At 39.6% G+C, this 24,058-nt stretch overlaps 1 pseudogene; it reads right to left on the bottom strand.

Moving 5' to 3' along the window:
- Nucleotides 1-5,437: 5,437 nt before the first annotated feature.
- Nucleotides 5,438-6,118, bottom strand: LOC143592020 (secreted RxLR effector protein 161 pseudogene; annotated as a pseudogene).
- Between the last annotated feature and the right edge of the window lie 17,940 nt (nucleotides 6,119-24,058).

The following is a 24,058-nucleotide window of genomic DNA, read 5'->3' as shown; positions in this document are numbered from 1 at the left end:
AAATTTCATTTGAACACAGAATTACATATAACATAGTGGATAACTAATAACTAAAATAAATAAATTTTGATGAGCTAAAGCCTATGACTAAATTGTGTAACTAATAACCAAAACGAAAGACAGATAACTGAAACATGTGACTTATAAGTGGAAAAAAAAAAGTGATAACTAATGGAATACTAAAAAAAAATCAAGACTTAAAACGTAAATTTTCAAAAACATATTTTGAATATTAACATGCATTTCTACACTGATATAAAAAATAAATAAATATATAATAAAAGACACGTAACACTAGCAGATAATAGCGAAAACTTAAGACAATGTCGTATCTAAATATTAGAGGAACATTAAGCTGCAAAATGGATTTTAGTAGCACACATACATACCTGTAAATTCATGGTTACGTTCGCGACCATAATCATCAATTTACCTTACGAGTGTGTCCTAACGGTCCTTCCATTACACATCTTAAAGACTAAACTTATAATAAAAAAAAAATAAAATGACGTGTTGATATACTAAAAAAATGATGTCAAAGTCTTGACATAAATGATACGAAACACGACCCAAATATGCTAAACTTCAAACATACCAAACATAAGAGTCTTCTAACATGACAGATAAACAGAGTGTGAAACTTAACAAAATCCAAATTCGCACGAAATCAAACCCAAATAAACTGAAATACGGGGTACTAAAACGAAAACAAATATGGATAATCAAAACGGTTCATGGCTTCAATTTCCCCAGAACTAATCTTTTTTTGCGCAGGTCTAGCGTTTTCTCCATTATTAGCTCTAGGGTCCCGCTGAGGGCAGTCTCTGATCATGTGTCCTGCATCTCCGCATCTAAAACAACGACCTTCAGCTCGACGACAAGCACCTCCATGACGTTTCCCACACGTGCCACACAGAGGAGTATTTCGGTTTTGTTGATTAAGTGGTTGAGCTCTGGTGGGGTTATGATGTTGTTGCAAATTATTCTGTGCGGTCCTATGATTCTGATTTTGATTTCCCCCATTTCGTGGCTGATTGTTGAAATTCCCATCAGTACGCTGTCTACGATCTCGGGGTACAAGGGACTGTTCGGTTCCAACCTGAGAAGAAGATTGACCCTGATTATTTTCTCTTGGCCGCTTACGACTTTCATCAAAAGACTTCTGGCGGTGTTTCTTATCATTATCAAGGTTCTTAACCGCATCAACTATCTCATTTATGTCATTAAAACGGAGGTTCAAGATAAACTTCCTATCTCGGTCACAAATGGCCCACTTGAAATGGTTGGTCTGTTGTTCTTGCGTGCCTACAGTTGGGCCAAGAAAACTAACCAATCGACTGAAACGATTTTTAAACTCAACGATGGGCTCATCATTAGCCTGAATAATTGAAGAATATTCTCTCAAATATTCACTGCGATCAGCATCAGTGAAATACTGTTGGTAAAACAAAGTACGGAATTCATTCCAAGGAAGTGTAGCAGCATAATTGTCTCCACCACGTGCAGCTTTCAGTGTCTTCCACCATCTGTGAGCGTCATCTTCGAGCTTGTAAGTAGCTAACCGAACCTTAAACACATCTTCAACACCCAGCACTTCAAACAGTTTCTCGATGTGCGCGATCCAGTTTTCAGCTTCTACTGGAGAACTAGCAGTACTAAAGGATTTTGGCTTTTGCTTTTGAAAACGCTCAAGCCAGACATGAATACCAACAGGGGGATTGTTGCCTCCAGCGTTGTTGCCACCGGCGTTGTTCCCACCGGCATTGTTGCCACCGGCATTATTTTGCTGCAACTGTTGTATGATGTTAGGGACTATTTCCGCAATAGCTGCATTGACGGCGTTAGTAACAAGGGTCGCAAGAGGAGGGTCGTTTCCAGCATCATTCTCGTTTTGGCGATTCACACGTCTTCTAGGAGGCATCTGGAAGTAAGGTAGCGTATGAGCTGAAAGATAAAGATTTACGGAATACGCGGAGAACGAAAAGAGGAATCCTAACCCGACGTCTACCCATTAACTCACATGATTAATTATTTATTGTATAAGTTTTCTACAGGAAAGAGCCTGAGCTCTGATACCATAACTGTAACACCCCAACCCGGAGCAGGCTAACGTGTTACTATTACAGATATCAAATCAACGCCACAATCCAAAATACAACAAAAATTAATGCAACCTACGTCATATTATTAAACAAAATGAATTAACTTTTAGAAGCTTGAACTTCATTTTTTATCTCTCATCACTAAATTCCCAGAATCCCGGATTACCTGAAAACAAAATAAGAAAAACAAAACAAGAAAACACGGCTGAGCCAAAAATTGCCCAGTAACGGAAAGAACAATAGTATAGGTAAGGACAGACGTAAGAGAATAAATATACGAACTTCAATTCAAACTCGAAACCAACCTTTTTTACCTAAACGTATACTTAATAAAATTCGGATGTATGATCCGACACTTGGCCAGAACATGGTCAAACGCATGCGGAAATATATCAGAACTATAACAAAAACACCCAGAGCGAGAAACATATAACTTGTAACATATAATGTGTGACGTGTAACATATAACGTGTAACATTTAACTGAACTATAATTAAATGCGAAACATAATCCGATACACGATCGGGACGAGATCTGAATATACTCAAATTTAATCAAATGCATATACACATATCAAATCGGACCAGAAATATAGCGAAACAAAATATAATTACTAAAGTACACGACGATGATGTTAAAATAAATAGGTCGTGTGATACGGAAGCACCCAGAGCCTAAACAGAGGGGTACACAGCTAGCTAGTCCATGCACCAAGGAGACGGTGTGGGTGGCGTGCACACATTGTTCCATCTCAAACAGAAGTCAGGAGTCAGGAGTCAGGAGTCGGAGCTAAGATCGATCTATACGCCTCTAAGTGGCCAAGGTACTACATGAGTACTTTCAGAGACGCCGTGAACTTTGACTACGCACTGTCACGATAAGTGCCATGTCAGGAGTCAGGAGTCGGAGCTAAGATCGATCTATACGCCTCTAAGTGGCCAAGGTACTACATGAGTACTTTCAGAGACGCCGTAAACTTTGATTACGCACTGTCACGATAAGTGCCATGTCGTTGACGCCCCAACGACAAGTCAGAAATGCGCGGGTAACAGAGTACTGAACTAAAGTCGTATAACTAAAATATATTATATAAAATAACTGAACTCAAAATATAACCGACGCGTAACGAAAATCCGTACTACAAAGTAACGGAATAGAGTCAATACTAAAAGTGAACAAAAACAGAAACCGTACTACAAAGTAACAAAATAAAATTTATACTATGAGTGACAGAAACCAGAATCCGTACTACCAAGTAACAGAATATAATTAATACTAAGAGTAACAAAAACAGAAACCGTACTATGAAGTAACAAGAAACAGAATCCGTACCTTATCAGCGAATAGCAAAAACTGTAAGAAGACTTAAACTTGATTAAAAGTCGTGTGATCTTGGGTTACCTTCAATGGTGGCTACGGCGGCGGCGTGACAACAGTTAATGGAATATGAACAAAAGACGGAACGGCGAGGAGTCCTCGATTCCGGCAGCAGTATCGCTTAATCAGAGAGCTTCGGCGGCTAGCTTCGGCTTCGGCGAATAGGGCGGCTTTCTTCAAACAACCAACCGCGCTGGTGGTGGTTTCCGGCAACAAAGATAGCAGTGGCAGCGGCTGTCGGCTACTAGTAGCGTCGGCGCAAACTCGCGTAGCGGTGGCTGCGGTGCCAGCGGTTTCTCCGGCGAGTTGCAGGGCGGCGGCGGCGGTGTATACGGCACAGAGATACAGAGATTTAAGGTTTTGTTATGTTGGAGTCTTATCGCGTTTGTGTATATATATATTAAACGAGTTATAAGCGTGATCAAATTCCTAAATAAGTTAGTTGTTTGTTGCTCAAGTTTTCGCTGGAATGTTACAAGTTGTAAACTTGCTCAAACTCAAATTCTTAAATTTCATATTTTATTCAAAACACTCATCCGTTGATGTTATTATTATTATTAATTATACCATTTACAGTTTAAAATAATATTTATATTAAAATTATGGTTATTCGTTTGTTATCTAATACAAAAGTTTGGGTTATTATATAAGATGTCTTAAATTTTTGGTGGGGCAATTGATTAGAAGATGAGATGCCAATTAACACCGGTTTGGTCCCATATATGCTTTTAGGTAAACTAAGGTGTCAAATATACGTTTCTTCAATGAATTTAATTTTATTTTTATTATTATTCTTTAACTCCTATATATATATATATATAATTTTGGTATATGAATCACCCAATATATAGAGTTGATTTAATTCAGCGAAATATACTAGTACGGAAACATGTTTTTAGGTGTGATCCACAAAAATACTCAAGTTCTATCGGTAATATCTGAGATAACGATGATAATATAACAATTAATAATATAAACGTTTTCGATCATTTCATCTCCATATTCTGCTTTTCATTTCTCTTTCTTTCACACATTTCTGTAAACTCTTTTTTAATCTTGTTCCCACTCGGTAACTATAAATATCAAGCATTCAAATTTTATCTCGACTTAATTCTAGTTTGACACCTTTTAAAACAGGTTGCACGCGCATGCGTATGTTTCAACAGAAAAATGACGAAGTTAACTATATGCAATGCAAGACGGTAAATAAAACAACTTCAAAAGGTAGTTTATTGGATACCCTCATTTGATCATATTATCCCATAAACAAAAAAGAAACACTTGAATATAAACCATCACTACTTATGAGTTCATGAAGCAAATGAGTCTAGCCATGACTCGGCTATGTTTGGCGGGTTAACTCACTCGTTTAGCTTGAATTATGTTTTTGTTTAGACACACACACACCAATCACATGTTAAACGAGAGAGCGTTTTCACAAGTGACAAACTGATAATCAAACCGAAAAACTAGAACACGCAACCGACTGCAATTGTTCAACTTCTTCAAAACGAACAGGAAGAAAATAAACAAATAAATTGACTGCAAGCTATTGGTTAATGAACCAAATTAATAAACCAACAGATGGCACTTTCTTCTATACGATAAATAAGAATTTAACAAATTGCTTTGGCTGCAAGCAATTATATTTGACACACCAGGTTGCTATTTGACAAACAAATACTTCGAACTATATTTTTATTAAGAAAAGACACACTGAAAAACTTAATAAAACAAACAAATAACCAAGGGTTTATATAACATCCTAGTCCTAGTCCTACTAGTATTCAAATACATAATTTGAACCAAAATCAAATAGAACTATGAAGATAAGACTAACTTATCAGATAAGACTAACTTACCTATAATAATAAACGAATTATTATTATATAAAATCTCCTTCAAGCCACCCCACGAGATTTTACCGAACCGCCCTTAATGAAATAATATCGCAACGTTTAATACTCCCTCTCGATATTAGCTTCCACCATGCCAATATCGCTGCAAAATTTCATAACTTTTTCTTGAGACAAACTCTTCGTGAACATGTCCGCAACTTGTTCCAAAGTATTAACATACTTAAAATCAATTTCTCCTTTCAAAACCTTTTCACGAATGAAGTGGTAATGAACTTCAATATGCTTCGTTCGAGCATGAAAAGTAGGATTTTCAGCTAGCATTATTGAAGATAAATTGTCCCCGAACAACTTTACCTTATTACTCACCTTTTGATTCAACTCCTTCATCAATTGTACCAACCAAGTGCTTTCTTGAGCTGCCATTGCAGCTGCTCGGTACTCGGCTTCGGTGGTAGACAACGAGACGGTTGGTTGCCTCTTGCTACACCAAGCTACCGCTCCTCCACCCATGACGAACACATACCCGGTCGTCGAACGTCGGGTAGACACGCCTCTAGCATAGTCGGCATCACAATAGCCAATTATATCTAAACTTGACTCCCTCTTAAACTTGACACCATAAGTCGGAGTAGATTTAATGTACCTTACTACCCTTTGAATTGCATCCAAATGGGGTTTCAAAGGTTTCTGCATAAACCGACTAAGAACACTTACCGCATAGGTAATATCGGGCCTCGTTAATGTAAGGTAGATAAGACTACCAATAAGTCTTCGGTACATTGTAACATCTTCTAACTCTCTCCCTTTATCAACACATAATTGAAGGTTTACTTCCGTTGGAGTTACTGCGGGTTTCGAACATTCCAACCCATATTTAGTGATAACATCTACTGCATATTTATGTTGATGCAGTATTATCCCATCTGGTTCATACTTCAGTTCTAAACCCAGAAATGACTAAGCCTCCCCAAATCTTTCATACTGAACCGTGTTTTTAAATTTACTTTTAACTGATCCAACACGTGTACCAAATCACCGGTAATAATTAGATCGTCTACGTACACTAATACTACCGCCACTTGATTCCCTTCCGTTCGAACAAACAAACTAGTATCGGCTAAGGTAGGGACAAACCCGTTTGCTTCCAAGAACTCACCGATCTTCCGAACCAAGCACGTGGTGATTGTTTCAAACCATATAAAGCCTTTTTCAATTTGCACACGTGACTCGGAAACTCTTTGTTTACGAACCCATCCGGTTGCTCCATATAAATAACTCAATCAAGGTCACCGTATAAAAACGCATTGCTAACGTCCATTTGCCATAAATCCCATTGCTTACTTGCGGCTATGGCTAGAACAACTCGAACGGACGCGAGCTTCGCTACGGGACTAAACGTCTCCTCATAATCGATTCTGAACTCCTGAGAAAACCCACGAGCTACTAACCGGGCTTTGTACCGCTCTATTGACCCATCTGCTTTTCGCTTAATCTTGAAAACCCACTTGCATGAGATTGGTTTTACACCCTCTGGTTTCTGTATTAGTTCCCATGTCTGGTTTTCGTGTAGTGCTGCCAACTCATTGTCTATTGCATGTACCCAGTTCGGGTCTGCTAATGCTTGTTTAACAGATTCCGGCTCCTTCTCAACATTTTCGATGAGAGCAACATTTGCGTATTTTGGGTTTGGTCGACGAACCCTTTCTGATCGCCGAACCGAGGATTGACTTGGTTCACAACCTTCTGTTTCAGCTGACTCACTTTGCTGATTTTGAGCCACACCGGTTTGCCAGGATGTTCGTCTTGGTGTTTGAGTTGAGTTGATTCGGTTAACTCTTCTTGCGTCTCAGTTCCATATTCTGTTTCATCTAATTTTAATGAAACTCTATCACTCAGATCTTGACTTAATTTTGTTGTATCAGGTAGCTGCTCATACTTTGTTGACCACCACGACGACGCTTCGTCGAAAATCACATTCCGGGATATGTAGCACTTCCCGGTTACCGGTTCACAGCAACGCCAACCTTTCTTTTCGTTGTCATAACCAACAAATATACACCGAACCGCTTTCTTTTCTAGTTTATGCCTGAGGTGACTCAGAATGAATATGTAACAAACGCATCCAAAAACTCTAAAATGACCGACATTCGGTTTACTTTTGAACAATCTTTCGAACGGTGACTCAAACATCAAACCCTGTTGAGGTAAACGGTTACTAACGTACGTAGCTGTCCTCATGCCTTCTGCCCAAAATCTTCCGGGCACGTTCTTGGCGTGTAACATACTTCCACGCAACTCGCTTAAATGTCTATTCTTTCTTTCAGAAACTCTGTTTTGTTGAGGAGTGTTAGAACATGTAAGTTGACGTTTAATTCTATGTTCTTTCAGAAAGTTGGAGAACTCCTTAGACGTGTATTCTCCACCGTTGTCTGATATAAGACAAATGACCGAACACTTTCTCTCCCGCTCCGCCTCTAGTTTGAATTCTTTAAAACATTTAAAGGCTTCCAACTTCTCCTTCATAAAATTAGCCCACAAATATTTTGAATAATCATCAATGAATGTTATCATGTACCGGTTACCTTTGATTGATGGTTGTTTTACAGGTCCGAACACATCAGTGTGGACAAGCTCGAGAGGCGAAGTAGCATGATGTTGCGAGATTTCATACGGCTGCTCATGTGCTTTTCCATATTGGCACCTGCTACACACTACATCCAAATTAACATCGAGATTCGGTAACCCGATCGCTAATTGCTTATTCATCATGAGTTTTATCTTGTCATAGCCCACATGACTTAGCCTTTGATGCCAAAGGTCTGAATTATGATTGTTTTTCGTCTTTTCTACAAAGGCGGTTCCAGCCGACAATATGTATACAGACTAATTATTTTTCCCGCACACCACCGGTTTTGATTTCGTTTCGAACTCATCAAAAATCATCACTTCTTCCGGTCCGAACAGAACGTACCTTCCGGTGTCCGTAATTTGGGGAACTGAAAGCAAATTCTTTTTCATTCCCAGAACATGGAACACATCCTTTACAGGTAACTCTGTAACAACGTGAAAATTTCGAGTTCAAAGTATCAACTTTCCAAAGTCTATGGACTAAAATTGCCAAATTCTAAAGCTGAGGGTTTAAATTAAAAATTCTGATTTCCTGACCAATCGCGCTATGCGATGAGTCAGAGGAGAGCCCCATCGCGTATCGCGATGGGGTACCTGACACAACGTGACACGTGTGCCACGTGGCACACGGTGGCACTAGTTATCGCCACGTGTCACCACGTGGCAACACTGCTGCCATGTGTAGCGGTGCCTGCCACGTGTCAACACGTGGCAGGTCTACGCTGTGAGTCAGCAGACCTATATCGCGATACGCGATAGGTCTGCTGAGGCACCCATCGCATAGCGCGATGGGAGCCAAATTTTCGTCTATAAATAGCAGCCATGGGCTGTTCATTTCCACATCCCAAAACCTGCTCTCACATCTCTCTACTCTCTTTCTAACTATACCTCGATAAGCGTGCCATAATATCTCGTTAAGCGTACCCCGATCCCTCGATTGTGTAACGACGTTTCCTCGAAGTTGTGCCACCCTCCACCCACATACCAAGAAGGTGTTGTTAATGGCAAGGAGTCTTGAAAGTCGTGTCAACGAGTGTTGAAGATTTGGCATTGCTCGATTTGCGTGCCGAGAAGATTAAAGCGGAGTTTGAGTGCTGCTCGTGTCCCTAGGGTTTCTATACGCCATTAAGGTTAGGCGTAATGATGAATTCAATATAATTTAATATTATATTCAAGGCTTAAGCCTTAAGTCGAGGTTATACTCGATACCTCGATAAAAGTAAAGAATGATAACATAACAAAGATATGAATAAAAGAATGAATATTTAATGTTGTGATAACATATATATGTGTGTAAGTATATATGTAAATATTCTTTGTTATGAAATTTTATTTAATGAATAAAGAGTATTCTTAAATAATAAAAGAAAAGATTACGTTTCTTGGAGAAGAAGAAACGTCGGGTTTTTATTATAAACTAAAGGTTTATAAACTTACTTCTAAACTAAAGGTTTTCAAGTAAACAAGAATTGAACTAAAGGTTCAATCGAGGATTGAGATATAAGACTAAAGGTCTTAAGCCAGATCGTGTATCCGACTAACAAATATTTATACTCGTACTATTGGTGCGAGATAAAGAAAGGGAAAGACCCTTGGACGGTGAGTGAAGCCGATCCTAAAGAGACAAGGTGAATACGCCCCCAAACTTTTACTTATTTAAAATGAGTCAAACTTGTTATTTGAAATTGTTTACAAGGAACTATGTGTTCCTAAAACCGTTATGAGTAAGGGTATAAACCAAGCCCTCAGGCTGTGGTATACGTATGTCTGGATCCTTTCATAGGTGGTACTATGCGATGTATGGACATGATCGCACCACCCTTGGTCGTAGGATGCTCTCCTGCAGGGAGTACGACCTTATGTGTATATTTACGGGTACTTAACTAAGTCGAACGCTGTGGAGTTTGCTGAGGTGATCTAGCGTAGAGGCTCATATTTATAATGTGTTATTTGACTTTGTTATTCCTAAGCCACGTTGGGCCGAGGCAGGCGTAGTCTCGAGGGGTAATAAAGTAAAAGAAATATTTTTGCGTCAGCGTGTTCACCAGCATTCGTTGATGACGTATTTTATTACATTTTGCAGGTGAACAAAGTTAGAGCTTGGAAATGACGAAGTACTATGATATCCGATGGCTCGGATTCTTTTTGTCAACTTAATATTTTAAATGGTGGGTTGTAATTATAAACAAATAATCTTTTGATAACTTAAACGGGTGTATATAATCCCGTCTTATGAATATGTATAAATATTACACTTTTGATCCTTAAAGTTTTATAAGTCTTCCGCAAACTAATGCAACTCTGATTTATTTACAAACACGATACCAACTTACGAGTCGCACTCCTAGGCCCTAGAAAGATGTGTGACAAACTCGTTGCCTCCGACTCCCCGGAACAGTTCCGCTTCTCCGATGTGCTCAATTTTGTGTCGAGAGTTGTCGGCTATTACGACAACTTGGTCATGATTGGTGCGTTGACAAGCTTGTCTTTCAGTGTATTGAATGACTCAACACATTCCTCAGAGAAGATGAATGGTGCGTCTTTCTCTAGAAGTTTGGTCATAGGTCTTGAAATTTTTGAAAAGTCTTTTATGAAGCGGCGGTAAAAACCGGCGTGACATAGAAAACTTCTAATTGCTTTGACTGAAGTCGGTGGTGGGAGTTTGGATATGGTTTCTATTTTGGCCCTATCGACTTCTAGTCCGTTTTGAGAAATCTTGTGACCTAGGACAATGCCTTCCTTTACCATAAAGTGGCATTTTTCCTAGTTGAGCACTAGATTTACTTCTTTACACCTAGCTAGCATTTTGTCTAGGTTTTTCAGACAATGATCGAAGGAGTCTCCAAAGACTGAGAAGTCGTCCATGAAAACTTCCATAGAGTTTTTGATCATTTCATGAAAGATGGCCACTATGCAGCGTTGGAAGGTGGCTGGAGCATTACATAATCCAAATGGCATTCTTCGGTAGGTGAAGGTTTCGTATGGACATGTAAAAGTAGTTTTCTCCTGGTCTTCAGGGGAAATGAGAATCTGAAAGTATCCGGAAAATCCATCAAGAAAACAGTAGAACATCTTTTCAGATAATCGTTCGAGCATTTGATCTATGAAAGGAAGTGGAAAATGATCTTTTCTTGTGGCATCATTAAGTTTCCGGTAATCGATGCAAACTCGCCAGCCTGTGATGGTCCTCATTGGTATTAGTTCGTCCTTTTCGTTCATTACGACTGTCATTTCTCCCTTCTTGGGTACTACTTGAACGGGACTTACCCAAGGTGAATCTGAGATCGGGTAGATTAATCCGGCGTCAAGCAGTTTGATTACTTCCTTCTTCACCACATCTTGCATGTTGGGGTTGAGACGTCTTTGATGTTGGACCACGGGTTTGTATTCTTCTTCCTTGAGGATTTTGTGAGTACAAAAGGAGGGACTAATTTTCTTGATATCCATGATCTTCCATGCGATAGCCTTCTTATGGTTTTTGAGAACCTTAAGGAGTTCGTCTTTTTCTTCTTTAGAAATGTGAGATGAAATAATTACTGGGACTTGAGAATCTTTCTCTAGAAAGGCATATTTGAGATGTTTTGGTAGTTCTTTTAATTCCAAGGCTGGTGGATCTTCGATTGATGTTTTTGATTTTTCATCGTTTTCAATGACTTTGTATATCGTTTCTGATTCTTCGTGGTAGTTGTTATTGAAATTTTCATTTTCTAAAATGGGTTTGTTTAGTGTTTTGTCTAAGACTTGTGTTTCTAGGGGAGTATTGATGGAGGAATCTCGCATATAGCAACTTACGATGGAATTTATGATGTCAACACAGTATAAAGTGTCATCGTATTGTTGCGGATATTGCATAGATTTTCCTATATCAAAATTGATTGCCTCGTCATTGACCCTAAGAGTGAGTTTGTCGGTGCAAACATCAATGATAGCCTTTGCAGTGGCTAAAAAGGGTCTTCTTAAAATTAGATGTACGCTTTTGTCTTCCTCCATGTCTAGAATCACAAAATCTACTGGGAAAACGAACTTGTCAATTTTGACAAGCATATTTTCAACAATGCCCCGAGGATATTTAATGGATCGGTCAGCTAACTGAATGCTCATGCGGGTGGGTTTTGGTTCTCCTATCCCTAGTTTTGCAAAAACCGCATAAGACATTAAATTAATACTAGCTCCTAGGTCAGCTAGGGCATTGCTAACAGATAAATTTCCTATGAGACAATGGATAGTAAAGCTCCCTGGATCGGTCATTTTTGTTGGTAGCTTGCTTTGGAGAACAGCTGAACATTCTTCACTCAAGGTGACATGCGAGAGCTCCTCCAGCTTCCTCTTGTTGGTCAGTACTTCTTTGACAAACTTGGCGTATTTAGGCATTTGAGCGATAGCTTCGACAAAAGGGATGTTGATATGGAGTTGCTTAAAGAGTTCTAGAAACTTCCCATACTGGGCTTCCAATCGTTCCTGCTTCAGTCTTCCAGGGTATGGAATAGGTGGAACATAGGTTCGAACTGGCTCCTTAGGCAGTACTGTGCTTGTTGGGGTCAGCCTTTCCTACGTTTCATCAGGAGACTTTTTCTCCAAAGTTGGTGAAACAATAGTGGTTGTACCACTCCTGAGTGTAACGGCGTTAGCTGTTGCATTCGGATTGGTGATTGTATTGCTTGGAAGAGTGCCAGGTGGTCTTTCGGATAGTTGTCGAGCAATTTGCCCGATTTGGGTTTCTAGGTTCTGAAGTGATACTTGTTGACTTTTGAGATCGGCCTCATGCTTCAGTAATACTCTGCTGATATCAACAGCTCTTGAGTCGGCTTTCTTCTCGCCTTCATTTGTTTTGGTCATTAATTGGATTAACATTTCTTCAATCTTCGAGTAGTTTGGGTTTTGATGGCTATTAGAACTTTGATCTTGAAATTGAGGTTTAGGTTGGAAGGGTTGATTCATTGGTCTTTTCTCAAACCCGGATAAAGGTTGAGTGTTACCTCCATCTTTCCAGCTGAAATTCGGGTGGTTTCTCCATCCTGGATTGTAGTTATTGCTGAAAGCGTTGTTCTGTCGAGCGATGAAATCGACTTCTTCCATGGCCATAATGACTTGTTTACAGTCACTCGTCTTGTGACTTCCTCCACAAGTGTCACAGGTAAGTCTGGTTTTTGATAGTTCGGCTTGAAGTTATTCGATTTGTTTAGAAAGGGCTTCCAGCTGGGCTGTGACAAGAGTGCTGGAGTAAACGTGGTGTATTCCCTTATGGGTAGGTGTAGATCTTGGTGGGTTGTAAGCGAAACTCTTCTTTGCGGCCTTCTCCAGGATTTCAAATGCTTCGTTAGGTGATTTGGATCCCAGGTCTCTACCAGCGATCTGGTCGATGGCCTGTTTGTTTTGACTGGATTGTGCATCAAAGAAAGTTTGTACTTGTAACCATACGCTCAGTCCATGATGTGGGCACCTTCTTAGAAGACTTTTGTATCTTTCCCATGCTGCGTGTAACGATTCATCATCTTCGGTCCGGAATCCGGTAATGCTGGCTCGATATTTGGCAGTTTTATCGGGCGGAAAATATTTGAGGAGAAACTGTTCAACCATCTGGTCCCAAGTGGTGATGGAACCAGAGGAAAGAGATTCTATTCATTCTAGGGCTTGGCCCCTTAGAGAGAAAGGAAAGAGTTTAAGCTTGATTTGATCTTCTGAATAGTTTTGAATTTTAAAGGTTCCGCAAATTCGTAGAAATCGAGATATGTGAGAAAGAGGATGAAATTGAACTGAATTTTCTACCATATGAATGGTGCTAGATTTGATTTCGAAATTTTCGGTGATTTCGGGAGGAGCCACTCCATTGCCATAGCCTTCGAGAGTCGGCTTGGCATACTGGCTCATGTTCGGCTCATTGTTCTGGGCCGCCATCATTTATTCGGTTTGATTTTCTCCTGATGTGATGGCGTCTACTGATTCGTCTTTGATTGCTTCTGCGGTTTCTGTAGCCCGTTTACGAGTTCGTCGACGAAAGAGTCGTTCCGGTTCATAAATTGGAGAAACAAGCTCACGCTCAAAAGTAGAGGACATACATGAGGCTAAATCAAAATTACGCTAAAGTAAAAGTCAGTTAAAGTTAGTCTAGGTTGAACTATAAGTTAAGCTATTTTAAACTAAACTAATGTCTAAGTTAGTTAAACTATTTCAAAAGTAAGGTAAAGGTTAAAAATTAGGCTAGCCGTAAAATTATATAGTTTAATATTTAGTAAAAATTAAAGATAAAATAAAATAGAAGTAAAAAAATTTGTACAATTATATACAATGATTAAATTAAAACTTGGATCGTTCTTAGAAACGTACAGTGTATCCCTGGCAACGGCGCCAAAAACTTTGATGCATGCGTGCTAGTGGTATAAAATATGAAATGATGGAATGATTTGCTTTTGCACAAGATCGTGTTTTAAATTTATAAAAATGATTTCTACAAAGACTAAACACACACAAAATAGGCAAGTGTAACTATCGTATATGTAGAATAGTAATGGTAAGAACCAAGTATCGATCCGTGGACACACAGGTTTCTAATAATAAATCGTTGTTTTACTTCAATCGGAGGTTTTAATCATTTTGGGGTTGATTTTTAAACTTTTTATAAAATATAAATACTTATATATATAGTATATAGGTGACCGAGATAAGAGATTCTAAACGAGTTGTTCAATTATGCGAAGGTTATCATCTAAGATCAAGAATCCATTCCATTTTTAGCGTTGATAATTAATATGTAGACATGTGATAGACTTGTCGTAGCAATATATGATAGATGGCTCCTTAAACCTTAAGTGAGCATCTTCGGCACTAAGGAGATGGTATGCGCATTTTAAAGTCCACCCTTTCCTAATGTCATACCATCTCAATGATGTCGATTTGAGTTTACAAGTAGTTTCGTAAAGTAGAAAGATTAGGATTGACTTCGATTTCTCAAATACCAATTCTAACAACTTCGGGTGGTTGTAGTTCATCACACAACCTCCCCTTGGTTGATTTATGTAGGTTATAATTACACATTCCGTTAACATATGGTTTCTTTAACTAATTCGATATCCTAAGCAAAGCCATTTTCGGATTACTAAGGTTTAGAAAAATACACCATAACTTATATCTCATCATTTCTAAGTACAATATAAGGATCCATGTTTCGATAATGTATCAAAGTATTTCTATCTTTCAAGAACATGAATCGATCATGAACGATTGCCAATGATATTGACAACCACCAACTTTGATTTAGTGATTTAAGATGGTGAAACATTTATCATCAAAAGATAATTGTAATATAACCATGTACTTTACTAGACTACATCACATGTCTTGATTAATTATCAAGTAAAACAAAGCTTCTTCATAGATTTTAGATGGTAAAAAGAGTTTAGCTCATAATGAGCATAATGATGAACATTAAGATGATTGATAACAAAAAATACATGATTAAACTTAGAACAATCTAACCAAGTATAGATGAATCCTCCTTCTTAATGATGGTAATGATGATTGATGATGATGATTAGTGGTGATGACCTCCAAGCCTTCAAACTCTTCACTAGATCTTCAAAGTGAGTGTTAGTGTGTGTTTTTATAAGTGAAAACCGGAGATAACTCTTTTCAAGGTACACTTGATGAATGCAACATGAGCCACTATTTATAGGCAATCTGGACAATGAGGCACGGCCCCGTGCATGATGAGCACGGCCCCGTGTATTTTATGACATGTTCTAGATTTGTTTTGTCTTTTGTGTGAAGTGGCAACGGCCCCGTGGTTAGCAGGCACGACCCCGTGTTGTTTAGTGACATGTGCTCAATTCTTCTCTGTCTTTTCTGCATTCCCGTCCACGGCCCCGTGCATGCTGAGCACGGCCCCGTGCTTTTGCTTCCAGATTTTGTCTTTTCTTGTTTCAGAAGCATGGAGGCGTGTTTCTTGAGGCATGGGGGCGTGTTTCTTTGTTTTCTTGTGTTTTCTTCTGTTTTTCTTCGTATTTTTGCTTGTTTCTTCGTTTGAGGCTTGGTTTCTCCTGAAATTATGTTTTATTATGATAAGTAGTCTTTTATGCTATGCTATTAGATAGAAATTGCAGTTTTTAGAGATTATCTGATGCCGAAAAGATGTATATTTCTATGTACATCAAGACACATCACTAGTCATATGATTACTACACCTGGAATCGACAATCCAATCTTGGATTCGATTATTCGTTGTCTCAGTCGTTGCTACCATGGCTTGCACCAGTTCGACACTTTCAGTTTGCACGAAGTTGGCTTCGGCGTCCCAGGTTGGTTCGACCATAGGCTCTACTTTTGCTACGTTACCTTCCTCCGGTGGTTTCGATGTGCATTGTTTTGCAACATGCCCGCGTTCTCCACAATTATAACATTTAAATGTAGGTTTCTTCTTATACCCACCTGCTTGTTTCCGATTAGCATTCCACTGCTTTTGTTCTCGGCTTTTACTTCCACCTGCCCTATGTTCATCTGAGCCTTTCGAACGGTTCCCAAAGTTTTGTTTACCATGGTACTTCGACTTTCCTTTTGCTGCATATAATGCATCAGATTCTTGCTTCACTGACCCCGACCCCGATATCGACACTCCACTCATATGTTTAGCAAGTGCTTCTTGACTCGCAAGAAGATTTTCAAACTCGCCTAAAGTGGGTTGGGTCGGCCACCCTTGAACGACTGCTACAAAGCTGTGAAACTCCGTTTTCAATCCATGCACTATTATTCTTTTCATCCGTGCTTCTCCGATACGATTATGCGGGTCGAGATCACCAATTTCCCGGCATAGACTTGGTGGAAATACTGTGGTATGGCAAGGTCTTTTTGAGTTATTGATAGTAACTCGTTTTCTAATAATTGAAGTTTTGCATCATTCTTCTTGGAGAAAAGAGATGCCAAAGCATCCCAGGCTTGCTTTGGTGTTTCAAGATCTCTTATATGCTCCAGAAGTTCATCTTCAATAGTTGTTTTTAGGATAAACATGGCCTTACCCCTCTTAATTCTCCACTTGTGAATAGCCCCGTTAGTATCAATTCTCGGCTCCACCGTGCTATCTCCGTTAACAACCTCCCACAAATCCGACCCCTGTAGATACGAACTCATACAAGTGGTCCAGGTATTGTAATTCGAATTATTCAACTTCTTCATCGCACCGAGCCCCTGAAACTCAGCCATGACTAACGGGTTTTGCTTCTTCTTTTCTTCGCCGAAAGATTCTGTCACACCCCTTTCTAGGGCCTAGGAGTGCGACTCGTAAGTTGGTATCGTGTTTGTAAATAAATCCGAGTTGCATTAGTTTGCGGAAAACTTATAAAACTTTAAGGATCAAAAGTGTAATATTTATATATATTCATAAGACGGGATTATAAACACCCGTTTAAGTTATCAAAAGATTATTTGTTTATAATTACAAACCACCATTTAAAATATTAAGTTCACAAAAAGAATTCGAGCCATCGGATATCATAGTACTTCGTTATTTCCAAGCTCTAACTTTATCCACCTGCAAAATGTAATAAAATACGTCAGCAACGAATGCTGGTGAACACGCTAACGCAAAAATATTTCTTTTCCTTTATTACCCCTCGAGACTACGCCTGCCTCGGCCCAACGTGGCTTAGGAATAACAAAGTCAAATAACACATTATAAATATGAGCCTCTACGCTAGATCACCTCAGCAAACACCGCAGCGTTCGACTAAGTTAAGTACCCGTAAATATACACATAAGGTCGTACTCCCTGCAGGAGAGTATCCTACGACCAAGGGTGGTGCGATCATGCCCATCCATCGCATAGTACCACCTATGTAAGGATCCAGACATACGTATACCACAGCCTGAGGGCTAGGTTTATACCCTTATTCATAACGGTTTTAAGAACACATAGTTCCTTGTAAACAATTTCAAATAACAAGTTTAACTCATTTTAAATAAGTAAAAGTTTGGGGGCGTATTCACCTTGTCTCTTTAGGATCGGCTTCACTCACCGTCTAAGGCTCTTTCCCTTTCTTTATCTCGCACCTATAGTACGAGTATAAATATTTGTTAGTCGGATACACGATCCGGCTTAAGTCCTTTAGTCTTATATCTCAATCCTCGATTGAACCTTTAGTTCAATTCTTGTTTACTTGAAAACCTTTAGTTTAGAAGTAAGTTTATAAACCTTTAGTTTATAATAAAAACCCGACGTTTCTTCTTCTCCAAGAAACGTAATCTTTTCTTTTATTATTTAAGAATACTCTTTATTCATTAAATAATATTTCATAATAAAGAATATTTACATATATACTTACACACATATATATGTTATCACAACATTAAATATTCATTCTTTTATTCATATATTTGTTATGTTATCATTCTTTTCTTTTATCGAGGTATCGAGTATAACCTCGACTTAAGGCTTAAGCCTTGAATATAATATTAAATTATATTGAATTCATCATTACGCCTAACCTTAATGGCGTATAGAAACCCTAGGGACACGAGCAGCACTCCAACGCCGCTTTAATCTTCTCGACACGCAAATCGAGGAATGCCAAATCTTCAACACTCGTTGACACGACTTTCGAGACTCCTTGCCATTGACAACACCTTCTTGGTATGTGGGTGGAGGGTGGCACAACTTCGAGGAAACGTCGTCACACAATCGAGGGATCGGGGTACGCTTATCGAGGTATTATGGCACGCTTATCGAGGTATAGTTAGAGAGAGAGTAAAGAGATGTGAGAGCAGGTTTTGGGATGTGGAAATGAGCAGCTCATGGCTGCTATTTATAGACGATAATTTGGCTCCCATCGCGCTACGCGATGGGTGCCTCAGCAGACCTATCACGTATCACGATATAGGTCTGCTGACTCACAGCGTAGACCTGCCACGTGTTGACACGTGGCAGGCACCGCTACACGTGGCAACACGTGGCAGCCGTGTTGCCACGTGGTGACACGTGGCGATAACCAGTGCCACCGTATGCCACGTGTCACGTTGTGTCAGGTACCCCTTCGCGATACGTGATGGGGCTCTTCTCTGACTCATCGCGTAGCGCGATGGGTCAGGAAATCAGAATTTTTAATTTAAACCCTCAACTTTAGAATTTGGCAATTTTAATTCGTAGACTTTGGAAAGTGGATACTTTGAACTCGAAATTTTCACGTTATTACATCCTCCCCACCTTGAAACAAATCTCGTCCTCGAGATTGGTTTACTCGAACAAGTGGGGGGTATTTCTTTCTCATTTCCGATTCGAGTTCCCAAGTATATTCGGGCCCTCTACGCGAGTCCCATTTTACTTTCACAATTTTCAACGTTCTTTTCTTTAACTTCTTTGTTTTCTAATCTTCAATTTGAATTGGACGTTCTACGAATTTTAAGTTCTCATTTATTTCAACGTCTTTTAATGGAATAGACAACGATTTATCGGTCAAACATTTACGCAGATTCGAGACATGGAATACATCGTGTATCCCTTGCATTTCCTCAGGCAGTCGCAACCGGTATGCAACAGTGCCGATTCGTTCGAGTACCTCAAAAGGTCCAACAAATCGAGGAGTTAATTTTCCTTTCTTACCGAAGCGAACAACGCCTTTCCAAGGCGAGACTTTCAATAACACTTTGTCACCGACATTGAACTCTAACAGCTTACGACGGACATCGGCGTAACTCTTTTGGTGATCACGTGCCGTCTTAAGTCGTTCTCGGATTTGAATGACTTTGTCGGTTGTTTCTTGGACTATCTCGGGTCCAGATAATTGATTATCTCCGGTTTCAGACCAACACACGGGCGTTCTACACTTTCGACCATATAACGCCTCAAACGGTGCGGTTTGAATACTTGCGTGATAACCATTATTATACGATAATTCCATTAGTGGTAAGTGGTCATCCCAACTTCCACCTAGATCGATCACACAAGCGCGGAGCATGTCTTCCAACGTTTGAATCGTCCTTTCGCTTTGCCCATCGGTTTGTGGATGATAAGCAGTGCTAAGGTTCAACTTTGTACTGAGGGCTTGTTGGAAGCTTTTCCAGAAATGAGACGTAAAACGACTGTCTCGATCAGATATTATAGACAATGGTACTCCATGCAAAGAGACAATGGTGTTTACATAGATACGCTCTAATCTATCCATAGAATACGACTCATTGATGGGTATAAAGTGTGCGGATTTTGTCAATCGATCCACAATTACCCATATCGCATTGTGTTGTCGAGTCGTCTTCGGGATTTTGGTAATGAAATCCATAGTAATCAACTCCCACTTCCATACGGGAAGTTCGGGTTGCTGAAGCAATCCCGAAGGCCTTTGATGTTCAGCCTTGACTTTCAAACAAGTCAAACATTTCGCAACATGCGAAGCGACATCTCTTTTCATCCCATTCCACCAATAGTTCGCTTTTAGGTTGTGGTACATCTTATCACTTCCGGGATGCATCATGTATTTCGAATTTTGAGCTTCATTCAAGATTTTCTCACGCAAACCTCCAACGATTGGTACCCAAATCCTATTACCGAGTCTTAGGATACCATCGTCACCCTTGACTAGCGAGTCAATGGTGCCATTGCGTTTTTCATCAGAGATTTGATTTTCATTGATTGCTTGCGTTTGCGCGGATTTGATTTGCTCAAAGAGATCAATTTGAAGTTCTAGGCGCAAAGCTCGAACCCTTTTGGGTTTTTCATGCTCTTTGCGACTTAAGGCAACGGCCACGACGTTGGCCTTGCCTTCATGATACACAATCTCACAATCATAGTCGTTAAGAGTCTCCATCCATCGCCGCTGGCGCGTGTTGAGCTCTTTTTGATCAAAGATGTGTTTCAAACTCTTATGATCAGTGTACACAGTAAATCGTACTCCATAGAGATAGTGCCTCCAAATCTTAAGTGCAAAGATCATGGCGCCTAACTCTAAATTGTGAGTCGTGTAATTCTTTTCGTGTATTTTCAATTGACGAGAGGCGTAAGCTATTACCTTCTTGCGTTGCATTAGTACGCATCCCAAACCCGAGTGGGATGCATCACTAAATACTACAAAATCTTCAGTACCTTCTGGCAGAGCCAGTATCGGTGCTTGGGTAAGTTTTTTCTTGAGTATGTCGAACGCCTCTTGTTGCTTCGTTCCCCATTCATACTTGATGTTTTTACGAGCTAACGAGGTTAAGGGAACGGCGATTCTTGAGAAATTTTCGATGAACCTACGGTAGTAGCCGGCCAAACCTAAGAAACTTCGGATCTCAGTTGGCGGCTTTGGGACCTCCCACTTAGAGATACCTTCAATCTTAGCGGGGTCCACTTGAATACCATTAACATTGATAATGTGACCAAGAAATTGCACCTCATGCAACCAGAACTCGCATTTTGAGAACTTGGCATACAACTTCTCGGTTCTAAGAATTTCAAGCAAAGTACGAAGGTGAATTTCATGATCGGCCTTAGACTTAGAGTAAATAAGTATGTCGTCGATGAATACGTTAACAAATTTATCTAAGTAAGGCTTGCAAATACGGTTCATCATATCAATGAACGCGGCCGGAGCATTAGTAAGTCCAAACGGCATAACTGTGAACTCATAATGTCCATACCTTGTTCGGAAAGCAGTCTTTGGAATATCTTCAGATTGGACTCTAAGTTGGTGATAGCCAGAACGAAGATCGATTTTTGAAAAGAAGCTAGCACCTTGAAGTTGATGAAAAAGGTCATCAATACGAGGGAGTGGATATTGATTTTTGATTGTAACTTTGTTTAACGCACGATAGTCGATACACATCCTCATGGAACCGTCCTTCTTCTTGATGAATAGAATTGGTGCTCCCCAAGGCGACGAACTCGGTCAAATGAAACCTTTTTCAAGAAGTTCATCGAGTTGTTTCTTTAATTCCTTCATCTCGGTTGGCGCTAAGCGATACGGAGCTTTCGCGATCAGAGCAGTACCGGGAATTAGATCAATCCTAAATTCTACTTCACGATCGGGAGGAATACCAGGGAGTTCATCAGGAAAGACGTCAGAAAATTCGGAAACGATAGGAACGTCTTTAATTTCCTTTGGCTTAGACTCTTCAGTGACGTAGGCCATGAATGCGAGGCATCCTTGATTTAAACATTTGTTAGCCCTAATCACAGAGATTATGCTAACTTGGCCCGCATCTTTGTCCCCTTCAATTCGAATCGTTCGTTTATCGGGGGCTTGAAGTTCAACAGTTTTGTTATTGCAGATAATACGGGCATGGTTATCGGATAACCAATCCATACCAAGTACAATATCAAAACCAGCCAATCTCATGGGTAACAAACAGATAGGTAACAAATAACCAGCTAGAAGGATTTTTCCGTTTTCAAGAGCTTCGGAGATCTTAACGACTTCACCGCTAGCAGTCTCGACGCTTAGAGTTTTATCTAATTTAGTTAATGGTTCGTTTAATAGAATACAGAATCTATAATCTATAAAACTCAAATTCGCGCCCGAATCAAACAAAACTCTAGCATAGGTGTCGTTAACTAGAAACGTACCGGTTATGGTTTCTGGTACGTCAGCGGCCCTTTTTGTGTCGAGTACAAAGACTCGAGCGTTTCCCTTTTTTGTTTTAACCACTTCCACCCGCACCACCAGCAGCGGGCTTGTTCTTCGGGCATTCACAACTCAAATGGCCATCTCCTTGCAGTTAAAGCAAGTCATCCTCTTCTTCCAGCAATCAGCAGCATCGTGACCTGTGCGATTGCATGATTCACACACCTTAGGAGGCGGGGCAAAGTTGCAATGTCCTTTGTGATACCTCCTACAAGTTTTACATTGCGGGGCGTTTGAATTAAATCGACTTTGGTTAACGCCCTTACCCTTGAAGCGATTATTTCCTCCACTTGTTCTTCCTTGAGTTGTTGGTGTCGTAACCTTCTTGTCTTCTTCTCTGTTACGAACCATGCGCCCATTAGGTAACCGGCTAACTCCATTTCCGAGTCAGCGGTTTGTGGTAGGTGAGACCTTACCATATCGCGGATTTCCTGCGGAAGTCCCCAAATATATCTCGTGACCTTGCTGGATTCAGGGTGAACCAGCTGAGGAACAAGGCGACAATACTCATGGAACTTGGTATTGTATTCGCGGAGGTTTGTCCCAATGACCTTGAGATTCAAAAATTTCGTTTGAATCTGATCAGTCTCATGCATGGGACAGAACTTAGCCATCAACAACGCTTTAAAATCTTCTCAACTCAAACCATACATTACATCTCTCCCTTTGCTCATCAATAGAGCATTCCACCACTCCAACACTTCACCCTTAAACATAAGGGTTAAATACTGAATCTTCTCAACCTCGGAACACTTACTTGTGATTACGATTGTTTCCATCTCCTCGAGCCACCTCACGGTTGAAATGGCTCCCTTGTCACCATGGAACTCTTTCGGTCCATAGTACTTGAAATCTTTAAACGAACAACCGCTTATCTTGAGTTTCTTGAACTCATGTCTAACTATGCCGTCGGCGTTAGACTCATGCACACTCTCTTCAACTCGAGAGGGATTAGGTCGGGATATAACAGGTTTATAAGGATTGATAGATTGAGAATTTCGAGATAGCCTAGAATGGGGTCTATCAATAGATTCTTCTCTTACGGCATCTTTTATCATCTTTTGGATTTTATTCATATATTTCTCGGGAATTTCTTCATCTCGTTGGTTTTCGGGGCCTCTCCCCTTGTCTTTCATTTCTTTTTCTTTTCGTGCGTTTTCGTTATTATTGCTTTGTTCATACATCTTTTTCTTTTTATCTTTCTCAATTAAGTCTGAAATTTTAACAACATTTCTTTTTAAACACACATTTTATTTATTATACATTGATATATATATATATATATATATATATATATATATATATATCACAAGGATATATATATCATAATACACTTACATATATATCGTCTCAACGATATATATATCATCCTATCATTACATTAGAACGTTTCAAACGTTCTTTATTCATACATCACAAATACAGTACTATTTTACACATATTTCTTCACATCACACACCACCATCTTCAGTCCTTCAAGAACTTCTTCACAACCTTCGTTAGTTTGTTGCATTTA

This window comes from Bidens hawaiensis, unplaced genomic scaffold (assembly GCF_021521415.1).
Source record: "Bidens hawaiensis isolate Kalapana, Puna unplaced genomic scaffold, B.hawaiensis_p1.1 tig00001685_1, whole genome shotgun sequence".
Taxonomy (NCBI): Eukaryota; Viridiplantae; Streptophyta; class Magnoliopsida; order Asterales; family Asteraceae; genus Bidens; species Bidens hawaiensis.
The sequence above is the reverse complement of the archived record's forward strand: the minus strand, read 5'-3'. Positions and strand labels throughout refer to the sequence as shown.